The sequence below is a fragment of the Equus asinus genome, chromosome 14 (genome assembly GCF_041296235.1).
Source record: "Equus asinus isolate D_3611 breed Donkey chromosome 14, EquAss-T2T_v2, whole genome shotgun sequence".
In the NCBI taxonomy this organism is placed as follows: Eukaryota; Metazoa; Chordata; class Mammalia; order Perissodactyla; family Equidae; genus Equus; species Equus asinus.
In genome coordinates, this window is record NC_091803.1 from 23,863,397 (window position 1) to 23,879,292 (window position 15,896).

Here is a 15,896-nt window from a genome sequence, read left to right on the forward strand (position 1 = left end):
CCCTGAGCTAACATCCGTGCCCATCTTCCCCTGCTTTCTATGTGGGATGCCTACCACTGCATGGCTTGCCAAGCGGTACCATGTCCACACCTGGGATACGAACCGGCAAACCCCGGGCTGCTGAAGCAGAACGTACACACTTAACCGCTATGCCACCGGGTTGGCCCCTACTCAACTTTTTGGAGTCAATTTTCTAGTATATAAAGTAGGGGTAAGTGGCATCTTAGAGAAAATTAAATGAGATTGCGTGTGTAATATGCTTTGTATTGTGCCAGACATGGAAGGTGTTAAGTAAATTGCTACTATTGCGTTCATATAATGTAATTAACTCTGTATAATTTTCATACCACCTTTACATGCAGTGTCTCATTTGATCCTAATATGAATCTTTTGAAGTTGGTAGGTCAGGTATTGTTAAACCAGTTTCACAAATGATAAAATCAACACAGAGAGAGATTAAATGGCCAACTCAAGGTCGTACTGTGTTGTATTAGGGGAGAGCCAAAAACCTAGATTTCACCCTTGACTCCTCCCTTTGCCTCAGTCCCCCATATTCACATACTCCCTGAATATTTTCACATTTACTTTCTAGCTATTGCCCTCCTCCACTGTCAAAATTGACTGTAGTGGAGCCATTTTGAAATGGAGTCCAAGCTGCCTTTCTAGAGAAACTGCCTTGATATTTGAACCTTAGACTAGACAAAAATGGCAGTTGTTTTACGGGCAATTGTTTGAGAAGTCAGAAGGAGAATGGACATTCTGATCACAAAGACTCAAGATTGTGGGCTTTCTGAAGATAGAATCAATAGTCAATCAATGTTTAGCCAAAGACCAGCTCACTGCCTCCAACTCCAAGTAAAGTTCTTTTTAATACAACTTTCCTTCTTTGCCTCTAAAAGCCCCTGATTCTTATACCCTAGCAGGACACTATTTGGGTTTTGTCCTGTATCTGTGCTGCCTAAGTTGCAATTGTTGAGACGCCAAATACACTTTTGCTTCTGTCAATGCAAATAATCCATAATCAATCTATAAGTCAAAATTGGGGTGAGTTTATTATGAGCCAGGTCTGAGGACTATAGCCCGGGATCTTCCTTCTCAAGGAAGGAAGGGCACCAAAGAAGTGGGGTGTACAGAGTGGTTATAAACTGTCTTGGAACAAAAAGCATACATCATGTATGATAGGAATATCTTTTACCACTGTCACAAGATGCTTAGCTGGCACAGAAGGGTGGTGGTCAGCAGGTCAGTGGTCACAAGGTGAGCACAGCAGGTTGGTAATTAATCCTTAGTTTCCAGGAAGAGATGCTTATCCATAAAGAAATGCTGATATGGGCAGAAGTTACATCCCTGTCTTTAAGGGCATCATTCTTGTCTTTGGGACATAGTAAATGTTTAAAGCAGGTGTATGATGCATGCTTAAAAGGCCATGTCAGGCCTTTTTGGAAAAATAAGGTCAGGCTGAATTAGTTTTAAACCAAATGGCTTCCTCATATACTCCAATATATCCTATTGCTTTTCACTTATTTATTGTGTTCCCCCTTTTGATCTATAATCTTTCAATAGAAAGCACTAATAATCAAAATATTGTCCCTCGGTGCCAGAGTGGTTGCTGCCTGCCCTGGATCCACCATGTCTCTTGGTGCTAGGCTTTCATCTCATTTATTTGCCCAGTTATTCACGTTGCGGGGAAATAGTCAGACAAGCATAAATGTATATACTAACAGAGGAAGCATTTCATAGGTTATGTAATTTTTCAATTAATTTCAGATTGTTGTACAAACATTATACCTGTACTTTTGTGTGACTCCTCATGCTCACATTCTTTTTTTTTTTTTTTTTCTGAGGAAGATTAGCCCTGAGCTAACTGCTGCCAATCCTCCTCTTTTTGCTGAGGAAGACTGGCCCTGAGCTAACATCTGTGCCCATCTTCTTCTACTGTATATGTGGGATGCCTACCACAGCATGGCTTGCCAAGCGGTGCCATGTCCGCACCTGGGATCCCAACCGTTGAACCCCGGGCTGCCGAAGTGGAACATGCGCACTTAACCGCTATGCCACTGGGCCAGCCCCCTCATGCTCACATTCTTTACACTTATAGAATGGGTACGGTAACAATGATGACAATTCAATATTTGAAAAGATTAATTTTAAAATGAGTTATTTGGCATAGTCTATATCAGAAAAGAAAATTCATCCAGGGTTGTAAGATCCATCAACCATCTCAATTCACTGAGCAGTCATTACTCTAGCCTGCATGCCAGTCTTACCACTAGATAAAGACAGTAGTGATTAGTTTGAGTATTATGACTAATACAAGAATTCCAAGGAGTAATAGAAATAGGAATTGCAATCAGGATCAGAAAAGGGAACCAATACCTGAAGAGGGCCAACCAAACAAATCAAGACTGGGTGTAGAATCACTTAAGGCATTCACCTCTTTTTTTTCTTCATGTGCTTTAGCAGAGGTGACACATTGGAATATTCATGAGGTATGAAAACAGCATTTGGGACTGGCCCAGTGGCATAGTGGTTAAGTTCATGCACTCTGTTTCAGTGGCCCAGGGTTCATGAATTCAGATCCCAGGTAAGAACCTACAGACTGCTCATTAAGCCATGCTGTGGTGGCATCCCACATACAAATAGAGGAAGATTGGCACAGATGTTAGCTCAGTGAAAATCTTCCTCAAGCAAAAAGAGGAAGATTGGCAATAGATGTTAGCTCAGGGCCAATCATTCTCACCAAAAAAAATGGGCCAGTCCCATGGCTGAGTGGTTAAGTTCGCGTGCTCAGCTTCAGTGGCCCAAGGTTTCACTGGTTTGGATCCTGGGCGCAGACATGGCACCACTCATCAGGCCATGTTGAGGTGGCATCCCACATACCACAACTAGAAGGACCCACAACTAAAAAATATATAACTATGTACTGGGGGGATTTGGGGAGAAAAAGCAGAAAAAAAAAAAAAGACTGGCAACAGTTGTTAGCTCAGGTGTCAATCTTTAAAAAAATTAACCCAAAAAACACAGCATCCAGTTTGAATGATTGTACACATACCACCTTGGGATGCAGTTAAAATATCTAAGGCTATTCTATTTTGAAGGATAGCCTTTCTTGTTAAAAACATTTCAGTATTTAATAAGGCTATTCCTGCTTGACTATCGTTAAGGGCTTGTTGAGTGAATTTAATCAGATCTTCTATATGTGATATGACATCTCTTAGCCCCAAGGAAGGAACAAATATAGCCACTAGGTGGCCATACCAGTGGAGCCCTGAATAAGCCCATCTGGCCTTAAAGAGAGGAAGATTGGCAACAGATGTTAGCTCAGGGTGACTCCTTCCCCTGCATCCAAGCAAAGCTCTGGGTGCAGTGTTTTAGTCATCCAGGCAAAGGCTAGGCCAGAGGTTTGTTCCACATAACCCTTGAGTTCTGTTAGGAGCCACCCAATAAATGCCTGGCCTTGGAGACCAATTTGTTCCAAATTAATCACTTTCTTTAAGTATGATAGTATCCTGAAAACCTTAAATGAAACAATTATGAAGTAGGTATATGGTTTAAGCATTACAAAGTTTTAAAGTGAGGAGATTTAAGGTTGGGAATACAGTCTTGGTCTGGAGTCTTGGGACAGCTGTCTGCAATAGATGCTGTCTTCTTATCCTTGTTTGGAGATATTTGCATTGGTCAGTTGAAGTCAGATATCAGAAATAGGAACTGAAACCCTTTCAGGTGGAGAAGCATTTTTTGAATGAGAAGTGTGAATCCATGAGTCTCTGCCTCTTGTTTCTGCAGCACATAAATTGGTTGAAAGTACCTGGTATGGTCCTTTCCAACAAGGCTGCAAAGAATCTTTTATCTGGTATCTTTTCCAATAAACGGAACCTCCAGGTTGAAGTCCATGATCCTTAAGGTCTTTGTCTCCTGGGAGCTCACTGTGAAAAGAATCAGCTACCAACCTCATTTCTTTTAAGTGTCTCAATGAGACCTTGACAATAATGTAAGATGTCTCCTTTAAGCAAAGTTGGTTCATATATTCCTTCATCTAATTGCATAAGCCATCCAGTTATTATCTCAAAAGGGATCAGCTGATGTTTGCCAAAGGGTGTAGATCTAAGACTGAGGAGCACTAGCAGAAGAGATTTTGGCCATGAGAGATTAAGTGCTTCTGAAAGTTTTGCCAATTGGCTTTTGATTGTGCCATTGTTAAAATGTTGCATTATTGGCCAAATGTCACAGATAGATTTAATTATCTGTCCAGTGAAATGAGTTCCCTGGTCATTGTGTAACTCGGTAAGAATTCCTCAAACAGGAATTATCCTTTCCAATAATAATTTACCTAAAGCCGTCACTCTTCTGCAAGGAAAGGCCTCAACCCAATGTGAAAACATACAGATCACTACAAGATATACATATATCCTCAAGATGGTGGCATTTGAACAAAGTCCAATAGCCATACCTCAAAGGGTCCCTTAGGAAGGGGAAAGTGACCTTATGGCCCATGAAATAGTTTTCCTAGATTATATTTTGGGCATAAAGCACAAGAAATATAGGCTTTATGAGCCACTGTGGGAGAAGGTTTCCGCCATAAAAGTATTGTTTCCCCCATAAAACCATCTTTTTCAGGTGCCCAATGGGTTAATTGGTGTATATGCTGGAGCAGTGGCAATTGTGCTCCAATAGGCACTGTGCTTTTTTTTTCAGGCCCAAACCACATCTGCATGGTGGTAGGAAAAATTCCCTCTTTTGATGCCACCTTTGTTTCTCTTCTTCCATGGCAATTTCTTGAGCCTGTAGAAGGAAATCTTTTACTGGATTAGCAGAGTTAATAGAAAGTAGTGGGTATTCTTGAGACTGGACTGCATATCCAGCTTGACAATGTTCTTGCTTATTGTTTAAGTAAGACCAAATGTAAACCAAATTAGATAATAGAATGCAGTCATGATCATTTTCTTTCTGTGGTGCTGGAAGCAATGTAGCAGGATTAAGACAGTGAATAATATTTACCTTATGCAATATAAGCTAAGGTTTATCATCATTTACTTGGCACTGTTTCCCATGAAATTTAGCATACCAAACAAGCCTAATTAGTTTAGTATCTCCCTCTTTAAAGGAAGAGAGAACAAATTTCTTTGAGAAGTCTCAGGGCCCTCTGAAAATTCTCAGAGAAATTTTCAAGTTAAAAGAAAGACTTCATTTAGGATATGAATTTTGGGGAAGCTTGTCAGAAATATCCAAAGGTTTTAAAACACTTGGTCAAACAAGATCAAGTGTTTGCTGATCTTGTTGCCACGAAACAATTGTTGTTGTGAAACAATGCTTAGTTATCCATTTAACCAAAGTGAGACTCACTCAAAAGTAAGGAAAACCTTTTATAATCTCTTTATCAAGAGCAGACTGGAAGTCCAGGAAAATTATCCTTTTAATAAAGAGAAAACCAAATTCTAATTTTTGTACCTGCTTACTTTTGATATCAAAACTTATTTACTTAATTAAATTCATTTTAATCTAGCCAACTTGATCATGCCCAAAATTCTTTCCTTGGGGTTACTCTTCCACAAACCTTCTATAACTTTCTTTTTACATTCAGAATTTATCCTATGCCTTCTTTCCTTCCGAGTACTTTAGGACAAATTTATCTTTCTTAACAAAACAAACAAAAATATCTTCATTCTTTAAATCTCCTTTACTAAAAACATGCCTCTTACTTTCCTTACTTTTTAAAGTTTTTGGCACCCTGTGGATTGGCAGATCCACAAATACTGTCTAGAAACATGCTTTCTCATAGAAAATTTCTCAGCATGGCACAAAACATGTTTATCAATAAAACCCAAGTATTTTTCCAGTTTCTCTACAATACAAAGTCAAAGGTAGATAAATCTATGTTTGGTAATTAATATCTAATATTATATTTTATGTAGAAATGACCTAGATGCTCAATAAGTTTTATCACTTAACTCAATTAGCAAAACTTTAAGGTTTTAAGTTACCAAAAGGTTTTGAAATTATTTTAAGTACATACACCATAACACATAATTATTGTTAAAAATTTCATCCAACATTCTCTTTTTTACGTCTATTTCATTTACTTGTTTCCATGCTGATAACTCTGAAAACATTTTCATTTTAATCAAATCAACAATCTTAAATAAACTTTTATTTACCAAAGACTATTTTATATCATGTTAGCTTGGAAAACGTTTGAGTTAGTTTCCATTACATTTATATAAGTGCTTACTTTAAGCCAATTAATAGAGCTCTTTAGAAATTATACCATCCAGAGGTAAAACATCATACATATGTAACATACTTAGTGACACACATACACAACAACTCCACAGCTATTGTTTTAAAATTACTTCCATGAATCATGTATAATAATATGTCTCACTAGCTGTGAAAGAATAATCAGATTGAGATTTAATTTTAAGCTTTTTCTATTAACATTAGTGGAGAAGACACTCAAAATGCTAGATTTTGGGAGAGGGTGCTCTTATGGCTATTTTTTTGTGCCTTTTTTCCTTTTTTTCATTCTTAGGAATTGGTGATGGGCTAGATAACGGTTCCCAGATAGGTGAGGTGATAAGCATTTTTGAGATAAAGGAAATGAGTGGAATCTGAACTGCCTCTAGAGATGCTTTCCAGTTTTCTGAAGATTGATAAGTTGAGGACAGTTGCTCTTAATCTCTCAGAATTTTGGGTTGTACCTTAAATGACATTATAGGTCAATCTACCTGTCCAGCTACATCACCCTGATTTGCTTCTTTCCCTCTGAGTGTTTAATTTTATTTTAACTTAGGGAAGAAGGCCTAAAAATTCTTATCAAGCTCTGAATATCAGCTTCCAGACTGGCTGAATTTCTGATCATAAGTTGCTAAATCCTTTCAACTATGTCATCAAGTTTCAGTTGGGACAAACAGCAACTACCTGGCAGTACTGAACAATTTTGCTAATCTTTAATGTAGCAGTTTCCCAGAAAATCTCTCAGTCTCATGAACTTGAGGAGTAGATTATGGAGGTATGACCTAATATATTTTTCTTTTAGGTACCTTTTACCACAATTTTTTATTAGCTTTACAACAACATTTTCAATAAAGTTATTTTGGAATTTTGAAATTTTTGCTTTTAAGTTCACTTCTTTTTTATTTGTTTTAAGATTTTATTTTTCCCTTTTCTCCCCGAAGTCCCCTGGTACATAGTTGTATATTTTTAGTTGTGGGTCCTTCTATCCATGGCATGTGGGATGCCACCCCAGCATGGTCCAATGAGCGGTGCCATGTCTGCCCCCAGGATCCAAACTGGCAAAACCCTGGGTCACCAAAGTGAAGCACATGAACTTAACCACTTGGCCACTTGGCCGGCCCCTAAGTGCACTTCTTAAATAATCTTATCTAATCAGAACTTTCATTCTAATGGCCAATGTAATTCCCCTGAGGCTGACAGCAGTTTGTTAGGACTCTTAATCTCTATAGCAACCCACGTTTCTATCCAACAATCTCTGACTGAAAAATGGGGTGCAAGCACATTTTTGTTTGACCATATTTTGGGACCCCAACCTTATGATTATTAAGCCAAACCCTCAGGACACAAAGCAAGCTTGGTAAGATTTTTTTTACTGTTCCTTGTAAATATTTACAGCTTCTGTAACATTTAGTCTTGAGTAATTGTGAAGGATGGTGGTAAGCTCACCTATAAAAATTTCTCTATTACTGGCTCTTAAAAAGGAGCCCCACAGTGGCCACTGTAATTTTAAATTATCCTGCATTATCTTGCCAGCAATTTGCAGCTATCTCCATTTTGTTAAGCACTTGCAAGTTTCAGCATGAAGCCAGCTGGAGCTCTGAGGGGAGGCTGCCCATTTGGGAATTGGTAAGTTTTTAGAAGCTTGATTTCCAGGTTTTTTTTTAGTTTCATTTTACTATAAAGTCTGAACAATTTCTAGGGACAGTGTAGTGGATCAGAAATGTGCTGCTTGTGAGTGTTATTCCCTAAAGAATAGTCATAAACACTCTCTTACGTGCCTTAGTTTCTCTTGCCAGCAGTCTTAAACTGCTATGGGGGCTCAGAGTGCTATAAGACCACTACTCATATGTGCATCCCCAGATAAGCCTTATGAATTAACGTGAATGATAGTGGAGTTCCCTATGGGACCACTACATGTCATGAGGATTGATCCTCTGACACTTCTCTGAGGATCTCAGTCACTGAGAACACCTTTCTACTGGAAGGAGCTGGTGTCCCTTCTCTTTAGAGCTGAACAAGTTCAGATTCTTATTTCTCTATCAAGCAGTTTGTTCAGACTTTATAAATACAATTCTTTCCAATTTAAAGCCAAATTTAAAAAGATCAGCCTGCCTCATTCATTCCAAAGTTTCCCCTGGGCTCCCCTGGTCTAGGAAATTCCCCCTAGGTTCTTCTTAGCTAGGGTGTGTACCAGCTCCCCCTTAAGATGCCTAGTCTTAAGGCTTGAAACATCTCATATAAATTTTGGACCATTGACTTAAAATACGGAGCTCTGGGTTTCAGAAGAAATCACTGGGATCCCTTGAAGAATGCAGTGATCTGGGGGGCACTCAATGGGCCCCTATTGGTACTGAATGCCGGTTCAGTGTATATTCCAGGTGGTCTCCAGTGGGTTTCTCTGAAATCCTGCCAACTACACCAAGAAATGTTGACACAAATAATCCATAATCTATAAATCAAAATTGAGGTGAGTTTATCATGAGACATGGGTGTCCTTTGATACTGGTTCTGGCTGTCCTTTTGTTGTTGGCTGTTTAAAGGAACTTCTGTTTATTTCATTACTTTGTTGATCCTTCGTTTCTTTGGTAAATACTTACAAATGAGAAGTCCATTTTTTTAAGGTGACTGCCAAAGGGCAACCCCCGCTCTCTGGGACTCCTGCTGGTTTTATGTTCTTGAATATGGACCTTCTACTTGTAGGTTTTTGTCCTGCTAGATTCACACTACTCAGGGTGATTGAGGCTTTATTGGCCTAAATGGGACTCCTTTGAATTCCTAAATTGGTTTACTTGCATGCTCAGTTGGAAAAAATTATCAAACTAAACAAATTGAAAAGGTAGCTTGTTTCAGTTGGTATCTTGAGGCCTGTAAATGAAACACGAAAAAAGTTGCTTCCCTGCAGGCTGTTAATTCTAAACTCACCAAGGTGAATTCAGACCTCTCAACTTGCATTTTTCTCTCTGTCCTTTGAAGTTGTAAGTTTTACCATGCCTTTAGAATATAAATACCCCAGGAGACAATTGTCTCCAAGCCAACTCATGGCTTGTCAGGAAGAGTTTCCCTGTTTGGGCCGCCTTACAGCTGCTGCTGTCTGTGGGTTTATTCCCTATCTGGTGAGTACTCCAATTCTGTCTTTTGTGTCATTTGTCCAAACCAATGTACCCAGTGGGTCAGAAGCACAGATAACAACCTAGGGTTTGTAACTAGTGTCTATTTGTCCAGCGGTGCTTTAACATGGGAATTGCATCTTCTAAAAGTTCCTGAGAAGTTCTTCCCTTGGGAACTCCAGCAGGGTTTATATTTAAGAACTATGGTCCTTCCTCTTGTAAATTTTTGTCCCAGTGAACTGATAATACAAAAGATGATTTAAAATTACAGTGGCCACTTTGGAGCTGCTTTGAACTTTCAAAACTTGTCTTTTTGCATACTAGATTTGAGAACCTCGGACCAGACAAATTGAACGCAATCTTTAATTTCTAAAGAATCAAGCACGCCACCTTCCCACACACCTTCTTAAAAACTGTAGTCCTAGAAGCTGTAAATATTTTAAAAGAACAGCAAAATTTTACTAAGCTCATTTCATGTCCTGAGAGCTTGGTTTGGTAACTGTCACAGTAGGGGCCCAAAATGTGGTCAGATAAAAATATGAGTTGCATCCCTTTTGCAGTTAAGGTCCCACCCAACTTCTGCCTGCCCTCAGGAGAATTACACTGGCCATTAGAAGGACTCTTATCCAATTAGATAAGGTCATTTAAGAAGTGCACTTAAAAGCAAAGGCTTAAAAATTCCAAAATAGCCTTATTGAAAATTTTATTACAAAAAACTAATGAAAAATTAAGATATAAAAGGTACCTAAAAGACTATACGAAAGTCCATTAATACCTTTACAGAAACCCCCATATCTACCTTTGAAGGAGGGCCCCAAATGGGCCACTCCCAGAGTTAACGAGACTCAGAGATTTTCTGGTAAAATGCTACGTTATTCCCTTAAACAGTTAAGGGGAAACTAAAATTAAAAATTAATGGAGTTGTTTAATACTGCCAGAAATATTTACTGTTTGTCCTGGCTAAAACCTGGTAAGATATTTGAAAGGATTTAGTAACTTATGATCAGCAATTTGAACAAATTGGAAGCTAAGAGAATCTGATAGGATTTTTTTCTAGTCTTTCCCCCAACTAAGCTAAAATAAAACTATGTACCCAGAGGAAAAGAAACAAATTAAGGATAATGTAATTGAATGGGTATATCAGTCCTTTGATAAGCAACTAACCTCCCCTGTTTATCTCAAACAGCTTGTAACCTCTCCAGGAGTTGTTATCTAGGCCATCCCCCAATTCCTAAGATTGAAAGAAAAAAAAGAGGGAAAAGAAGCTTTTCAAGATGCAGTCTGCTATGGAAGCACCCTTACCTCCCAAAAAAACCTCTTTCCCTCGTTCATGGGACATGACATACTGGGAATGAGCCTTCCTAGTGATGAGGGATCAATGATGCATTGATGGTTGATCAGCAGTGCTTTCAAATGGTTGGTCAGTGATGGTTTCAAAGAAAGATCTTGATCAAAATGGGAAAATGTCAAAATTTACTATAGTGGAGCCATTTTAAAATGGAGCTGGAACTGCCTTTTCTAGAGAAACTGCCATGTTGTCTTGAACCTTGGACTGGGTCCAACCTTTGAACTGGGCCAAAATGGCAATTATTTTACAAGCAATTGTTTGAGAAGTCAGCAGGAGAATGGATATCTTGATCACAAAGACTGAGGATTGTGGACTTTCTGAAGATAGAATCAATAGTCAATCAATGTTTAGCCAAGACTAGCTCTCTGCCTCCAACTCTAATTAAAATTCTTTGTAATAAAACTTTCCTTCTTTGCCTTTAAAAACCCCTGGCTGGGGCTGGCCCAGTGGCCCATTGGTTAAGTGCGCATGTTCCGCTTCAGTGGCTAAGGGTTTGCTGGTTCGGATCCCTGGTGTGGACATGGCACAACTTGGCAAGCCATGCTGTGGTAGGCGTCCCACATATAAAGTAGAGGAAGATGGACATGGATGTGAGCTCAGGGCCAGTCTTCCTCAGCAAAAAGAGGAGGATTGGCAGCGGATGTTAGCTCAGGGCTAATCTTCCTCAAAAAAATAAAACCCCCTGACTTTTTTGCCCTAATGGGACACTATTTGGGTTTCTACTTGAATCTATGATCCCTAAATTTACAATTTTTGAGACCCCAAATAAACTTTTTGCTTCTTGGTTCTTATTCATTGACACTACTCTATCCACATTTCTCCATCCCCATTTATGCCCCTCATATTTAGACCATGATCATTTCTTATTTGTATAACTACCATGATGCCCTAAGTAGTTGCTCTGCCTTTATTCCTCATGTTGCTATTGGAAAATCTATTAAAAGTAAATCTATAAGCTACAGCTCTGCTTATAGTCCCTCAGTTATCCCTAAGGCCTTAGACTGCAATCTAAATGCCTTAATTTGCTTCCAGGGCCAACTGTATCTTGTGCTTACCTCTCCAGGCTTAAAACACTTCTCTCTTTCCCCTCTCACCTTATGCTCTGGTCATTCTGAACTTTTCACTTTTGGAACATTATACCTGCCTCTCTTCAGCCTGAAACACTACTTGAGGACATCTTCTCTCCTGCCCTCATTCTCATCCCTGTCCCAATCCCCACCCAGTGAGTATATAAATAAAGAAGATCCTTAATCCTCAAGAATCACATAGCTTAGTTAGGGAGATACATTTGTAAACAGTTAAATAGCAGTAAAGTACAGGACATTATATTTAAGAGATGAATGAAGTGCTGTGAGCACAAAAGTGTTAACTCTGAGCATCAGGGAAGGCTTCTTGGAGGAGGTGAGTTCTGAGTGGGATTTTGAAAGATACATAGATACAGGAGAAGGGGAAGAGGGTTTAAGAGAGTGATTCCAGACAGAGAGTGACAGTGGAAGGACCTGGCATGCCTGGTGAAAGGTAGATACATAGGATGGAAGGAAGAAGTCTGCAAGAGACAAATCTAGAGAAGTAGTTTGTCCTGACTGTTAGGGCCTGGGTTGCTAGTTGAGAAATCTGGGCCTAAGCCTACCTGCAGTGGGAAACTAAAGACCTAGTGATGAAGATAACCCTGGAGATGGAATGGAGGATGAACTAAGGGAGAAGACTAATGACAGGGAAATCAAGACAGAAAGAAGGGTGCTGAAAAGTACATGCAGAAGATGATGGAAACATATTTAATGACATAAATAGATGTTCTTGATAAGGGGGGAAGATATGTTTTAAATAGTATGTATACTAAGTTCTCATTTTTGTAACCACTCCCCATGCATCTATACAAAAAAGGATATGCATCAAAATATTAACATTAACTATATATAAAAATTCAGGATATTTTCGTTTTTTCAAACCTCCCCAGATTTATGTATCCTTAAAAGGAGGGTGAAGAAGTATATACATCAAACTAGAAAATATATAAAGTATGTCCAGTGTCTTATTTTATTAAAACCCCAAATATATATATTATATATTACATATATATCAATAAAGGACCAGAAGCATATACCTTAAGATATTTAACATTTTGTTTCTGTCCTTGTCAATTTTGTAGGTGAAAAATGGTATCTTAAAGTTTTGTTTATTGGGGCTGGCCCAATTGCTGAGTGGTTAAGTTCACGTGCTCTGCTTAGGCAGCCCAGGGTTTCACGGGTTCAGATCCTGGGCACGGACCTATCACCGCTCATCAAGCCATGCTGAGGCAGCGTCCCATGTAGCTCAGCAAGAAGGACCTACAACTAGAATATGCAACTAGAATATACTGGGGGGCTTTGGGGAGAAGAAAAAAAAGAAAAAGTGGAAGATTGGCAACATATGTTAGCTCAGGGCCAATCTTTAAAAAAAAGTTTTGTTTATTGACAGTGAAGTTGAGTCTATATCATATATGTAAGAGCCATTTAGGGTTCTTTTTCTGTGAACTATTTATTCATGTCTTTTGTCTGTTTTCCTATTTGGTTTCTTATGGATTTGTAGGAGCTCTTTATGTTTCTGTGTTGCAATTAACTTGTCCCAGTATTGTTTGTATTTTGTATTTATGTCATTTTTCCAATTGAACATTAAAATTTTTTTTTTTTTGAGGAAGATTAGCCCTGAGCTAACATCCGCTGCCAATCCTCCTCTTTTTGCTGAAGAAGACTGGCCCTGAGCTAACATCCATGCCCATCTTTCTCCACTTTATATGTGGGACGCCTACCACAGCATGGCTTGCCAACTGGTGCCATGTCCGCACTGGGGATCTGAACCAGCGAACCTGGGGCACCAAAGCAGAACGTGCGCACTTAACCACTGAGCCACCAGGCCAGCCCTACCATCTTTTTCTTTTTAATGGACTCATAACTGAAAGTTGCCCAATTTTGAAGAATGCAGCCTACGGGGCTGCAAGTGGGAATCAAATTAGCATTACCCATTGTTTCAGAATTTAGACATGGCCAGTCAAAGTATACTTAAATGTCGCAACTAGAAACAGATCTCAAAATCAAACCAAGCCAAGAGAACTTCTGTGAGCAGATCCTCTAATTTTTCCTTAATATTGGGTATCCCCAAAACCAAGACTCTCAAAATGAAGGCCAAACCAAAGCTTCCTTTTTTGGAAGTCAGGGAGGGCATCCCTTGCCAGACCAAGGCTTCCTGTTCAGAAGTTGTCAGACCAAAAGGAAGAAGAAATAAGAATCTGCTCACTTGTACTGAAGTTTACTCGCCAAAAAGACATCTTCCAAACCCAGAAACCATCTCTCCACCGCAAATGAAAATATGCACCAAGGAGTCTGCAGCACCAAGCAAGGAAAAACATCCCAGAATGGTCCCAGAAGAAATGATCCTGGCAGCTGCTGGACTTGTCCACAGGTTCTCCACACTGGCAAGGGGCTGATGAAACTTGGGCAAAAAGGTCTGTCTGGACTTACCTTCTGGCTGGCTTGCCAAATTGTTACTGAACCAGGTTCATTTTTGCCCATTGCCCAGAAAGCCAAACACCGAGATGATGAGATTGCAGTAGAGAGAGGGTTTAATCATAGGGCAGCCAAGTGAGGAAATGGGAGAACGAGTCTCAAATCCACCTCCCTGAAAATGGGGACTCAGGGATATTTATGGGGTAAGGGGGCAAGGTGGTCTGAAATGTGGAGATGATTTGAGTTGAGAAGAGGTGAGGTAATTGATGATCTGGGCAAACGTAGTCAGACTTCATGCCTCCTCATAGGATGCATGTCCACAAAATGGTGGCATTAGCATGATCTGAGGGTGGAGTTTTTAGCCTCTTGATGTCAAAAGGTCACTTATCAGTCATCTGTGTGGGCTCAGTTGATGAGTTGGTGGTCTCAACCGGCCTGAAGTGGACAAGGGGTTCTAATTCCTGAAAAACAGCTCAAATACCCATTACCATGGTGACTCAGGCTCCAGGAAGATGTTATCTTTGGGAACCTAGTGGAAGTTAGATAGCATATTGCCTAAACAGCATAGTTAACAATGGGTGTGTGAACAACTAAAAGCTATACTCAGTAATTGCAAAAAGGGAAAAAAAGTTTATTACTAGAGACTTAATCTTCATGGCTGTTGGCCAGTTTCACCAACAGATAAAGAACAATGATCAGCTGAGGTGCTTGCTGATCTACAGCCACAGGACTAGTTACAGAAATGAGAGCTGTATTTGTCATGAGTGTTTCTTTCTTATTTTGTTATGAATATGTGTATATATGTATTAATAAAATATGTTTGTTTTCTTCCCTCTCTTATTCCTTTATCATGTAGCATGACAAAGACTGACCTCCCCCTAGCAAGAAGGAATTCTGCTAGCAGACTGCCTTTGGGCTTGAACTGCAATTCTTCCCTAGGTCTCCAGTCTGCCAGCCTACCCTGCAGATTTTGAACTTACCAAGCTTCCACAATCACATGAGCCAATTCCTTAAAATACATTTCTCTCTCTTTCTCACTGGATCATATAGTAATTCCAATTTTAATTTTTTGAGGAACTACCATACTGTTTTCAACAGTGGCTTTACCATTTTACATTCACACCAACAGGGCGCAAAGGTTCCAATTTCTCTACATTCTCACCAACACGTTGTTTTCTGTTTTTTTCATAGTAGCCATCCTAATGGGTATAAGACAGTATCTCGTAGTTTTGATTTGCATTTCCCTAATAATTAGTGACGTTGAGCATCTTTTCATGTGCTTATTGGCCATTTGTATCTTTTTTTGAAGAATATCTATTCAAGTCCTTTTCCCATTTTTGAATAGGGTTGTTTCATTTTTTTGTTGTTGAGTTTTAGGCATTCTCCACATATCTAGATATTAATCCTTTATCAGAGATATGATTTGTGAATATTCTATCCCATTCTGTGGGGTACCTTTTTACTCTGTGGATACTGGCTTTTGATACACAACATTTTAAAATTTTTATGAAGTCCAATTTGTCTTTTTTTCTTTTGTTACCTTTGCCTTTCGTGTCATAGCCAAGAAATCATTGCCAAATCCAATGTTGTGAAAACTGTGTCCCACCTTTTATTTTAGTTTTATTGTTTTAGGGCCTTGATCCACCTTGAGTTAATTTTTGTATATGGTGTTAGGCAAGGGTACGACTTTATTTTTTACATGTGGATATCAGTTTTCCTAGCACT

At 39.2% G+C, this 15,896-nt stretch overlaps 1 protein-coding gene across 3 annotated transcripts in view; it reads left to right on the plus strand.

Moving 5' to 3' along the window:
* PSPH (phosphoserine phosphatase) overlaps window positions 1–15,896 on the plus strand; it is a 45,912-nt gene that overhangs the window by 2,944 nt on the left and 27,072 nt on the right. The gene's annotated exons all lie outside the window — the stretch shown is intronic.